This window comes from Pimephales promelas, chromosome 16, assembly GCF_988280905.1.
Source record: "Pimephales promelas chromosome 16, fPimPro1.hap1.1, whole genome shotgun sequence".
Taxonomy (NCBI): Eukaryota; Metazoa; Chordata; class Actinopteri; order Cypriniformes; family Leuciscidae; genus Pimephales; species Pimephales promelas.
In genome coordinates, this window is record NC_142784.1 from 18,930,847 (window position 1) to 18,945,432 (window position 14,586).

Genomic DNA, 14,586 nt, shown 5'->3' on the forward strand with positions numbered 1-14,586 from the left:
TTCATGATTTGTAATCACAACATTTCTTTTGTCAAATCAACTTAGATAATTTATGTAGTTCAGATAACATGATATTTTGAGTTGCTGGTGATTAAATTCATCTCCATTGTATTAACTCTTTTTTTCTATTTCAATGAACTTAAAATTTGAAGGCAACCTGGTTACTTATTTTTTTTAAGTTAAACCAACAATATATTTTTTTTTACAAATGTAAATGTAATGCAATTCACGTACTACCAATAAGAAATAAAAAAATAAAGTGGAATCCAATTCATTTTGATTGAGAACATTCAATAAGATTCACATTATTTCTATACACTGAAATCATGATCTGAGAGTAATTGTATTTTACATGTCACAATTGAACTTTACTTATCTTCGTTGTGATTTCATTTCTTACAATATATCTTTAAACATCTTAATGTGACTATTTTGTTATATGACTGATTTTATTTTATTTTTTATTCATTTAGTACTTTGAGGTAATAGTGGATTCCATATGTCTTGCAATTGCTACAGTATGTAGAAAAGTTAAAAGTGGTGTTAAGGCAGTTTGAAATTATTGTGGGTGGTATATAGAGAAAAACTGGTTAATCTGCAAAATTCCTTGTGAAGTGTGTTAAAAACACCTGACACATGCATATGTTGTCAACGTTAATTATGGCTTAAGTCAAGCAGAATTTCTGCTAGTGAATTAGTTGGAATTATTGCAAAACTTTTCAAATTTACTGTTGAACAAAGTGGCTGCAGTCTATCAATTAAAAATACAGATACAAAATGGTATAATTGTGTAGCCTAAAATAATTGAGTAAAGCTTTATTACTGATGACTGAATGACTACATGGTGTCACAATAAGATTTCTATTGTAAAATGTTCTGTAATTATTCTAATAGGATTTGTTGTGCGTCTTTGCAAAGAAGTCTTATTATAAGCAAATGAAAATTTGACTTTAAAGACCCTTTATTCAGTTCAACAGCATAACAGATCTACTCATTCTTTTTATTCCTGATACGACCTTAGGGTCATAGGGGTGGAGCCCAGTTTCCTTAGGCCATGGCAGGGCAATTAAATGTTCTTTTTTAACCATTTGAGATTTGCAAATTAGAAATAGTGTCTTAAAAATAGCAATGTATTTAATAGAGAACATATTCTAGCAGAAAAGGGGAAGTGATAGTCTGTCTCAGGAGGCTCTCCCCCCTTAGGACTGATAGAGGGAGTTGATTCCAGTAAGATGGGGGAACAAGGAACAGGAAGGAGCTCAGCGCTCCCTCGAGGCAGACATGACTCAGTTGTGTCTCTTGATCTCATCCAGTCGGGGGAACTTTGTCAGATTCTGTTCCTCTCCGCCCCATCATTCACATGATGTGAGACATGTCTCTCGTTATTGACAGAACTAGCAGCCAAACTAACAAACTTCTTATTTTGTAGACTTATTTCAAAAGCCTTGCCATTTGAGTCAGAAGAGCTGAAGTTCAATCAGATTGAACTAATAACATGTTCAAATTTTTTGACTGGCAAGCTAAAGGTTACTGTTTTTTAAGTCATTACACAAAAGGGCCACTTGAGGGCAGCAATTACATACATACAAGACCAGTTGCAATGTCAAAACTGCATTTATCAGATGATTTCTTATCTAAAAAGAAATAGATTATTTTTGGCAGAATACAAACCCAGTTAACTTGTAGATTTTGGGTTAGTCTTGCTGAACTCTCAACCTATTGATGGAGCAAAAAACGTTTGAATTAACTCAGACTTTTTTTTTCTGATCTAGAACAAAAAATAAGTTATTTGTGTTAAAAGGCTGTTATTTGCTGTAATGAATACAAAACCTGTTGTGAAAGCATGTCTTGTTGCATCTTATTTGAATGAACACAAACAGCAATGAGATTTGAGTGCTGCCTAGGTGAGCACAAACTATTCCCTTGACCCAAAAATCCATTACCATTGCTTCACCCACATGGAAAGAAACTATATGAGGATATATGCACATATATGAAACCTATGTGCAGTTTATATGTACATATATGCTGCATATATACAGCATATATGCACATATATGATAATATATATGCTGCATATGTGTGTATATATGACACATATAGGCATTTTTAGGTGCATATATGCACATATATGATAAGATATATGCTGCATATGTGTGTATATATGGCACATATAGGCAATTTTAGGTGCATATATGTGCATATACAGGCCATAGGTCTCCTGCATTGCTTCTTTATATCCACATATAAGTGCTATATACAAGAGTATCCTATACTGTAACTCATGGCAGGATCTGGTCATTTGTAGCTCATCCACTCTAAACAATGCTGGGTTGTTTGAACCCAAATTTGGGCGAAATATGGACGAACCCAAATGTTTGGTTAAAAATGTAATTTGAAATTTTCAAAAATGTAACTACACGTCGCGATGACGCGGACCACAAGATCGGTGATTGGTCGGCTTGGTAGCATTGCATTTCCTCCTACGCATTTCCACCACTGTCTATGATTTCCACACGTTTTTCCAACTGTTTTTCCACCTCAATAAGCTCCAACTCCAACATGATCAGCTCTCTTTCAGTCGCTATTGCTTGTAGTAACCTAGCCGCGAGGAATCTAAACACAGTGGAACATTAAAACCCTCCGTCGCCAACTAGCGTTTCGGAGCAGTACTGCAGAGCAACCAATACCTGAACGCAGAAGTATAAATGCTCACAAGGGCATCGCCTACGTGCGTAGCCAACGCCGTACACTACGGCGTACCCTCGACGCAGAAGTATAAATTGGCCTTTACTGGACTCGCGTCTTCGGGATCATTCTCCTGAGTTGGACTTTGTGTTGGCTTCTTGGAAACGCCTAATGCCAGCGCTTGTTTCTAGTGACAAACATGCCGAGAAGCAAGAACAAGATCTGCTGTCTGTCATCCATTATTGTTTACAATGTCGCTTTCTTCGCGCGAAAATGACGTCGATTGCTTCTTTCCAGCACACCACGCCTATCAAGTAAGGGTACTGTTGGTGGTGGAAACGCAAGCCTGATCACGGTGTACCCGACCCGACCCGTACTGTACTGTACCGTACCGTACCGTACCGTACCACACCCCTCAGTGGAAACGAGCCATAAGGGGTGAATGGGAGTAGCCTTGTTTATACTCGACGCGTCCGCAAGAGCGCGAAGGGCGCGCGCCAAAAATGACGTCATTGCGGTGTGGGCGGTCGTGCCTGTGGGGTCCACAAGACCCCATTGCGCCTGGCGGTGTGCACGGCACTTTTTGTAACTTTGCGCGCGGCGCCTCATCCAAAGATGGACGACTACGAGCCGAATCTGGCCGAACTGGTATTATCTGTACCAGCATGTTTATGATCCTTCTATACACAGAGACATTTGCATTGATGGGCGACCATACCATCTCATTTTGTGAACAGGAACACATTTGCATTAAGCACCTAGTTTGCACTTCTCTAAAGTAATTGGTTACATCTACAAAATAAGCCTACAATAGCAGAATTAAGTCCTGCTGGTAAATTAAGGTTTAAACACTCTCCAATAAGGCTTCAGTTGTTTAATTAGTTTACATGCAGTGAAAGTAGGCTACAATAAACCTACTGCATTTACTCTTTTATGAATTAGCAATTGGCTTTATGTCCAGCTGCACTACTTCCTGAACTTCAGCCAGCTCCTTGTTTCCTGTCTGCCATAATTGGCCAAAATTGATTAATTCAGGTGTGTCTGATTATTGTTGCCATGACTACTGAGGTCAAGCACACCTGAATTAATCAATTTGACCAATAATGGCAAACAGGAAACAAGGAGCTGGCTGAAGTTCAGGAAGTAGTGCAGCTGGGCATAAAGCCCATTAATACTACTAATAAACAGCAAACTACTTCTTCACTGCTGATTCCTGGTGGTATAGAGGAGAATTACTCCGAGTTCGCCCCCTGTCGATTCACAGAATAGCACAACGGCGAGCGCCTCAAGTATAAATGGCTCGTCCGTTTGGAGAGGTGCGCGCGCAGGCAGCGGAGACTCGCGCTCTTGCGGACGCGTCGAGTATAAACAAGGCTTAAAAATCAGTAGGGTTCAATCTTCAACTGGCTGGCAGGAGCCGCCACTGGCAGGTCATGTGACCTGTCAGTGGCTGCCAGTGGCTAGCTGGCATCCCAGATAGCAGACTGACATTGAATCAACGTGGAAATATGACATCGAAACAACGTTGATCTGACATTGTTTTGCTCATCGAATTAACGTTGAACCAACGTCAGACGCGTCATTCTTTTAAAACTAATGGAAAATCAACTTGAAATCAACGCGCTGTTTCAACGTTATGAAAGCAAACCAATTTTCGATTTCATTTAGCTTTGAAGAATGCCGCGTCTGACGTTGGTTCAACGTTAATTCGATGAGCAAATCAACGTTGTTTCAATGTCATGAGAGACGTCGTTTCCACGTTGATTCAATGTCAGTTTGCTATCTGGGATGTTACGTGACCTGTCTGTGTCTGCTAGTTGTCTGTCAGTCTGCCTTTGGCAAGTTTCAGAAACCATTGATTTTTGACAGTTTTTTGTGTTCCTCCCTTTAGCTCATTTATTATGAATCTGTTGATATGAATAATGTTCTTTATTTATGATTGCTATTTTGTGGACTGTTATTCCAATTTAACCAGTCAATTGGCCATGATCAGACTGGCAGCTTACAGACGCTGATATTCGCTGATCAGCGCGGCTGACTGGATGAGCGTCTGTAAGCTGCCAGTCAGATCACGGCCATTTGACTGGTTTAATCGGGACAACAGTACCCAAAACACCAATCATACACAAGAATAAAGGCATGACATTATATTCATAATAAGAAAACAATTTATTTCCTTTTAGCGAGAGTGTCAGGCAACGTGTTATATTCGCTGATCACCCGCGGCTGACTGGATGAGCGTCCAGTAAGCGTCTGTAAGCTGCCAGTCGGATCACGGCCATTTGACTGGTTTAATCGGTACACCAAAACACCAATCATACACAAGAATAAATGCATGACATTATATTCATAATAAGAACACAATTTATTTCCTTGTAGCGAGAGTGTCAGGCAACGCGTTAGACTCGCAGTCTCAGCCATGGCTGACTGGATGAGCGTCTGTAAGCTGCCAGTCGGATCACGGCCATTTGACTGGTTTAATCGGGACAACAGTACCCAAAACACCAATCATACACAAGAATAAAGGCATGTACAGTTAGGACAGGAATCTCACATGAAACCCCTGTGAACACACACACAGGTATCTGATGCAGATGTACAGTTAGGACAGGTATCTCATGAAATGAAGTTTTATTAACTAAGTTCGGGAGGAGCACGTTCAGATAATTGACACGAGTGGACAGCAATCAGCTATCAATGATAAGAGGGTACAAATACACTCAGCAGTCTTACCTCGATCCATTGACAGTTTCCAGCATCCCTCCTCCACCCCTTCTCCACACTCCTAGTTCTCCACACTCCTCTTTCTAAAAATCACTTACATTCGGGGGGAGTACTCTGGGTTCGGGCAGAATTCCGAGCTCGGAGCCCTCCTTCCGGACAGCACGCCAAATATGCAATGAATCTTACTCACTCAAAATTATATGTAAGTGTGAACTCGTGAAACCCCTGTAAACACACACGCAGGTATCTGATGCACATGTACAGTTAGGACAGGTATCTCATGAAACCCCTGTAAACACACACACAGGTATCTGATGCAGATTTCAGTTAGGACAGGTATCTCATGAAACCCCTGTAAACACACACACAGGTATCTGATGCACATGTACAGTTAGGACAGGTATCTCATGAAACCCCTGTAAACACACACACAGGTATCTGATGCAGATTACAGTTAGAACAGGAATCTCATGAAACCCCTGTAAACACACACACAGGTATCTGATGCAGATGTAAAGTTAGGACGGGTATCGCATGAAACCCCTGTAAACACACACACAGGTATCTGATTCACATGTACAGTTAGGACGGGAATCTCATGAAACCCCTGTAAACACACACACAGGTATCTGATTCACATGTACAGTTAGGACGGGAATCTCATGAAACCCCTGTAAACACACACACAGGTATCTGATGCACATGTACAGTTAGGAAAGGTATCTCATGAAAACCCTGTAAACACACACACAGGTATCTGATGCAGATGTAAAGTTAGGACGGGTATCGCATGAAACCCCTGTAAACACACACACAGGTATCTGATGCACATGTACAGTTAGGAAAGGTATCTCATGAAAACCCTGTAAACACACACACAGGTATCTGATGCAGATGTAAAGTTAGGACGGGTATCGCATGAAACCCCTGTAAACACACACACAGGTATCTGATTCACATGTACAGTTAGGACGGGAATCTCATGAAATCCCTGTAAACACACACACAGGTATCTGATGCACATGTACAGTTAGGACGGGAATCTCATGAAATCCCTGAAAACACACACACAGGTATCTGATTCACATGTACAGTTAGGACGGGTATCGCATGAAACCCCTGTAAACACACACACAGGTCTCTGATGCAGATGTAAAGTTAGGACGGGTATCGCATGAAACCCCTGTAAACACACACACAGGTATCTGATTCACATGTACAGTTAGGACGGGAATCGCATGAAACCCCTGTAAACACACACACAGGTATCTGATGCACATGTACAGTTAGGACGGGAATCTCATGAAATCCCTGTAAACACACACACAGGTATCTGATGCACATGTACAGTTAGGACGGGAATCGCATGAAACCCCTGTAAACACACACACAGGTATCTGATGCACATGTACAGTTAGGACGGGAATCTCATGAAATCCCTGTAAACACACACACAGGTATCTGATTCACATGTACAGTTAGGACGGGTATCGCATGAAACCCCTGTAAACACACACACAGGTCTCTGATGCAGATGTAAAGTTAGGACGGGAATCGCATGAAACCCCTGTAAACACACACACAGGTATCTGATGCACATGTACAGTTAGGACGGGAATCTCATGAAACCCCTGTAAACACACACACAGGTATCTGATGCACATGTACAGTTAGGACAGGTATCGCATGAAACCCCTGTAAACACACACACAGGTATCTGATGCACATGTACAGTTAGGACGGGTATCGCATGAAACCCCTGTAAACACACACACAGGTATCTGATTCACATGTACAGTTAGGACAGGTATCGCATGAAACCCCTGTAAACACACACACAGGTATCTGATGCAGATGTACAGTTAGGACGGGTATCTCAAGAAACCCCTGTAAACACACACACAGGTATCTGATTCACATGTACAGTTAGGACAGGTATCGCATGAAACCCCTGTAAACACACACACAGGTATCTGATGCAGATGTACAGTTAGGACGGGTATCTCAAGAAACCCCTGTAAACACACACACAGGTATCTGATTCACATGTACAGTTAGGACGAGTATCTCAAGAAACCCCTGTAAACACACACACAGGTATCTGATTCACATGTACAGTTAGGACGGGTATCTCATGAAATCCCTGTAAACACACACACAGGTATCTGATGCACATGTACAGTTAGGACGGGTATCTCAAGAAACCCCTGTAAACACACACATAGGTATCTGATGCAGATGTACAGTTAGGACGGGTATTTCATGAAACCCCTGTAAACACACACACAGGTATCTGATGCAGATGTACAGTTAGGACAGGTATCGCATGAAACCCCTGTAAACACACACACAGGTATCTGATGCAGATGTAAAGTTAGGACAGGTATCGCATGAAACCCCTGTAAACACACACACAGGTATCTGATGCAGATGTACAGTTAGGACAGGTATCGCATGAAACCCCTGTAAACACACACACAGGTATCTGATGCAGATGTAAAGTTAGGACAGGTATCGCATGAAACCCCTGTAAACACACACACTGGTATCTGATGCAGATGTAAAGTTAGGACAGGTATCGCATGAAACCCCTGTAAACACACACACAGGTATCTGATGCAGATGTAAAGTTAGGACGGGTATCGCATGAAACCCCTGTAAACACACACACAGGTATCTGATGCAGATGTAAAGTTAGGACGGGTATCGCATGAAACCCCTGTAAACACACACACAGGTATCTGATGCAGATGTACAGTTAGGACAGGTATCGCATGAAACCCCTGTAAACACACACACAGGTATCTGATGCAGATGTAAAGTTAGGACGGGTATCGCATGAAACCCCTGTAAACACACACACAGGTATCTGATGCAGATGTACAGTTAGGACAGGTATCGCATGAAACCCCTGTAAACACACACACAGGTATCTGATGCAGATGTAAAGTTAGGACAGGTATCGCATGAAACTCCTGTAAACACACACACAGGTATCTGATGCAGATGTAAAGTTAGGACGGGTATCGCATGAAACCCCTGTAAACACACACACAGGTATCTGATGCAGATGTAAAGTTAGGACGGGTATCGCATGAAACCCCTGTAAACACACACACAGGTATCTGATGCAGATGTAAAGTTAGGACAGGTATCGCATGAAACCCCTGTAAACACACACACAGGTATCTGATGCAGATGTAAAGTTAGGACGGGTATCGCATGAAACCCCTGTAAACACACACACAGGTATCTGATGCAGATGTACAGTTAGGACAGGTATCGCATGAAACCCCTGTAAACACACACACAGGTATCTGATGCAGATGTAAAGTTAGGACAGGTATCGCATGAAACTCCTGTAAACACACACACAGGTATCTGATGCAGATGTAAAGTTAGGACGGGTATCGCATGAAACCCCTGAAAACACACACACAGGTATCTGATGCAGATGTACAGTTAGGACAGGTATCGCATGAAACCCCTGTAAACACACACAGGTATCTGATGCACATGTACAGTTAGGACGGGAATCTCATGAAACCCCTGTAAACACACACACAAGTATCTGATGCAGATGTAAAGTTAGGACAGGTATCGCATGAAACCCCTGTAAACACACACACAGGTATCTGATGCAGATGTAAAGTTAGGACAGGTATCGCATGAAACCCCTGTAAACACACACACAGGTATCTGATGCACATGTACAGTTAGGACAGGTATCACATGAAACCCCTGTAAACACACACACAGGTATCTGATGCAGATGTAAAGTTAGGACGGGAATCTCATGAAATCCCTGTAAACACACACACAGGTATCTGATGCAGATGTAAAGTTAGGACGGGTATCGCATGAAATCCCTGTAAACACACACACAGGTATCTGATGCACATGTACAGTTAGGACGGGAATCTCATGAAATCCCTGTAAACACACACACAGGTATCTGATGCAGATGTAAAGTTAGGACGGGTATCGCATGAAATCCCTGTAAACACACACACAGGTATCTGATGCACATGTACAGTTAGGACGGGAATCTCATGAAACCCCTGTAAACACACACACAGGTATCTGATGCAGATGTAAAGTTAGGCCGGGTATCGCATGAAACCCCTGTAAACACACACACAGGTATCTGATGCAGATGTACAGTTAGGACAGGTATCTCATGAAATGAAGTTTTATTAACTAAGTTCGGGAGGAGCACGTTCAGATAATTGACACGAGTGGACAGCAATCAGCAATCAATGATAAGAGGGTACAAATAGACTCAGCAGTCTTACCTCGATCCATTGACAGTTTGCAGCATCCCTCCTCCACCCCTTCTCCACACTCCTAGTTCTCCACACTCCTCTTTCTAAAAATCACTTACATTCGGGGGGAGTACTCTGGGTTCGGGCAGAATTCCGAGCTCGGAGCCCTCCTTCCAGACAGCACGCCAAATATGCAATGAATCTTACTCACTCAAAATTATATGTAGTGTGAACTCGTGAAACCCCTGTAAACACACACACAGGTATCTGATGCACATGTACAGTTAGGACAGGTATCTCATGAAACCCCTGTAAACACACACACACGGGTATCTGATGCAGATTTCAGTTAGGACAGGTATCACATGAAACCCCTGTAAACACAAACACAGGTATCTGATGCACATGTACAGTTAGGACGGGTATCGCATAAAACCCCTGTAAACACACACACAGGTATCTGATGCACATGTACAGTTAGGACGGGTATCTCATGAAACCCCTGTAAACACACACACGGGTATCTGATGCAGATTTCAGTTAGGACAGGTATCACATGAAACCCTGTAAACACACACACAGGTATCTGATGCACATGTACAGTTAGGATAGGTATCACATGAAACCCCTGTAAACACACACACGGGTATCTGATGCAGATTTCAGTTAGGACAGGTATCACATGAAACCCCTGTAAACACAAACACAGGTATCTGATGCACATGTACAGTTAGGACAGGTATCTCATGAAACCCCTGTAAACACACACACACACGGGTATCTGATGCAGATTTCAGTTAGGACAGGTATCACATGAAACCCCTGTACACAAACACAGGTATCTGATGCACATGTACAGTTAGGACGGGTATCGCATAAAACCCCTGTAAACACACACACAGGTATCTGATGCAGATTTCAGTTTGGACAGGAATCACATGAAACCCCTGTAAACACACACACAGGTATCTGATGCACATGTACAGTTAGGATAGGTATCACATGAAACCCCTGTAAACACACACACAGGTATCTGATGCACATGTACAGTTAGGACGGGTATCGCATAAAACCCCTGTAAACACACACACAGGTATCTGATGCAGATTTCAGTTTGGACAGGAATCACATGAAACCCCTGTAAACACACACACAGGTATCTGATGCACATGTACAGTTAGGATAGGTATCACATGAAACCCCTGTAAACACACACACAGGTATCTGATGCACATGTACAGTTAGGACAGGTATCGCATGAAACCCCTGTAAACACACACACAGGTATCTGATGCACATGTACAGTTAGGACGGGAATCTCATGAAATCCCTGTAAACACACACACAGGTATCTGATGCACATGTACAGTTAGGATAGGTATCACATGAAACCCCTGTAAACACACACACAGGTATCTGATGCAGATGTACAGTTAGGACGGGAATCTCATGAAACCCCTGTAAACACACACACAGGTATCTGATGCACATGTACAGTTAGGATAGGTATCACATGAAACCCCTGTAAACACACACACAGGTATCTGATGCACATGTACAGTTAGGATAGGTATCACATGAAACCCCTGTAAACACACACACAGGTATCTGATGCACATGTACAGTTAGGACGGGAATCTCATGAAACCCCTGTAAACACACACACAGGTATCTGATGCACATGTACAGTTAGGACGGGAATCTCATGAAACCCCTGTAAACACACACACAGGTATCTGATGCACATGTACAGTTAGGACAGGTATCGCATGAAACCCCTGTAAACACACACACAGGTATCTGATGCAGATGTAAACTTAGGACGGGTATCGCATGAAACCCCTGTAAACACACACACAGGTATCTGATGCAGATGTAAAGTTAGGACGGGTATCGCATGAAACCCCTGTAAACACACACACAGGTATCTGATGCACATGTACAGTTAGGACGGGAATCTCATGAAATCCCTGTAAACACACACACAGGTATCTGATGCAGATGTAAAGTTAGGACGGGTATCGCATGAAACCCCTGTAAACACACACACAGGTATCTGATGCAGATGTAAAGTTAGGACGGGTATCGCATGAAACCCCTGTAAACACACACACAGGTATCTGATGCACATGTACAGTTAGGACGGGAATCTCATGAAACCCCTGTAAACACACACACAGGTATCTGATTCACATGTACAGTTAGGACAGGTATCTCATGAAACCCCTGTAAACACACACACAGGTATCTGATGCAGATGTAAAGTTAGGACGGGTATCGCATGAAACCCCTGTAAACACACACACAGGTATCTGATGCACATGTACAGTTAGGACGGGAATCTCATGAAACCCCTGTAAACACACACACAGGTATCTGATTCACATGTACAGTTAGGACAGGTATCTCATGAAACCCCTGTAAACACACACACAAGTATCTGATGCAGATGTAAAGTTAGGACAGGTATCTCATGAAACCCCTGTAAACACACACACAGGTATCTGATGCAGATGTAAAGTTAGGACGGGTATCGCATGAAACCCCTGTAAACACACACACAGGTATCTGATGCACATGTACAGTTAGGACGGGAATCTCATGAAACCCCTGTAAACACACACACAGGTATCTGATGCACATGTACAGTTAGGACAGGTATCGCATGAAACCCCTGTAAACACACACACAGGTATCTGATGCACATGTACAGTTAGGACGGGAATCTCATGAAACCCCTGTAAACACACACACAGGTATCTGATGCAGATGTACAGTTAGGACAGGTATCGCATGAAACCCCTGTAAACACACACACAGGTATCTGATGCAGATGTAAAGTTAGGACGGGTATCTCATGAAACCCCTGTAAACACACACACAGGTATCTGATGCACATGTACAGTTAGGACAGGTATCGCATGAAACCCCTGTAAACACACACACAGGTATCTGATGCAGATGTAAAGTTAGGACGGGTATCGCATGAAACCCCTGTAAACACACACACAGGTATCTGATGCAGATGTAAAGTTAGGACGGGTATCGCATGAAACCCCTGTAAACACACACACAGGTATCTGATGCACATGTACAGTTAGGACGGGTATCGCATGAAACCCCTGTAAACACACACACAGCTATCTGATGCACATGTACAGTTAGGACGGGAATCTCATGAAACCCCTGTAAACACACACACAGCTATCTGATGCACATGTACAGTTAGGACAGGTATCTGATGAAACCCCTGTAAACACACACACAGGTATCTGATGCAGATGTAAAGTTAGGACGGGTATCGCATGAAACCCCTGTAAACACACACACAGGTATCTGATGCACATGTACAGTTAGGACAGGTATCGCATGAAACCCCTGTAAACACACACACAGGTATCTGATGCAGATGTACAGTTAGGACAGGTATCGCATGAAACCCCTGTAAACACACACACAGGTATCTGATGCAGATGTACAGTTAGGACAGGTATCTCATGAAATGAAGTTTTATTAACTAAGTTCGGGAGGAGCACGTTCAGATAATTGACACGAGTGGACAGCAATCAGCAATCAATGATAAGAGGGTACAAATAGACTCAGCAGTCTTACCTCGATCCATTGACAGTTTGCAGCATCCCTCCTCCACCCCTTCTCCACACTCCTAGTTCTCCACACTCCTCTTTCTAAAAATCACTTACATTCGGGGGGAGTACTCTGGGTTCGGGCAGAATTCCGAGCTCGGAGCCCTCCTTCCGGACAGCACGCCAAATATGCAATGAATCTTACTCACTCAAAATTATATGTAGTGTGAACTCGTGAAACCCCTGTAAACACACACACAGGTATCTGATGCACATGTACAGTTAGGACAGGTATCTCATGAAACCCCTGTAAACACACACACACGGGTATCTGATGCAGATTTCAGTTAGGACAGGTATCACATGAAACCCCTGTAAACACAAACACAGGTATCTGATGCACATGTACAGTTAGGACGGGTATCGCATAAAACCCCTGTAAACACACACACAGGTATCTGATGCACATGTACAGTTAGGACGGGTATCTCATGAAACCCCTGTAAACACACACACGGGTATCTGATGCAGATTTCAGTTAGGACAGGTATCACATGAAACCCCTGTAAACACACACACAGGTATCTGATGCACATGTACAGTTAGGACGGGTATCACATGAAACCCTGTAAACACACACACAGGTATCTGATGCACATGTACAGTTAGGATAGGTATCACATGAAACCCCTGTAAACACACACACTGGTATCTGATGCAGATTTCAGTTAGGACAGGTATCACATGAAACCCCTGTAAACACAAACACAGGTATCTGATGCACATGTACAGTTAGGACAGGTATCTCATGAAACCCCTGTAAACACACACACACACGGGTATCTGATGCAGATTTCAGTTAGGACAGGTATCACATGAAACCCCTGTAAACACAAACACAGGTATCTGATGCACATGTACAGTTAGGACGGGTATCGCATAAAACCCCTGTAAACACACACACAGGTATCTGATGCACATGTACAGTTAGGACGGGTATCTCATGAAACTCCTGTAAACACACACACGGGTATCTGATGCAGATTTCAGTTAGGACAGGTATCACATGAAACCCCTGTAAACACACACACAGGTATCTGATGCAGATTTCAGTTAGGACGGGAATCTCATGAAACCCCTGTAAACACACACACAGGTATCTGATGCACATGTACAGTTAGGACAGGAATCACATGAAACCCCTGTAAACACACACACAGGTATCTGATGCACATGTACAGTTAGGACGGGAATCTCATGAAACCCCTGTAAACACACACACAGGTATCTGATGCACATGTACAGTTAGGACAGGAATCACATGA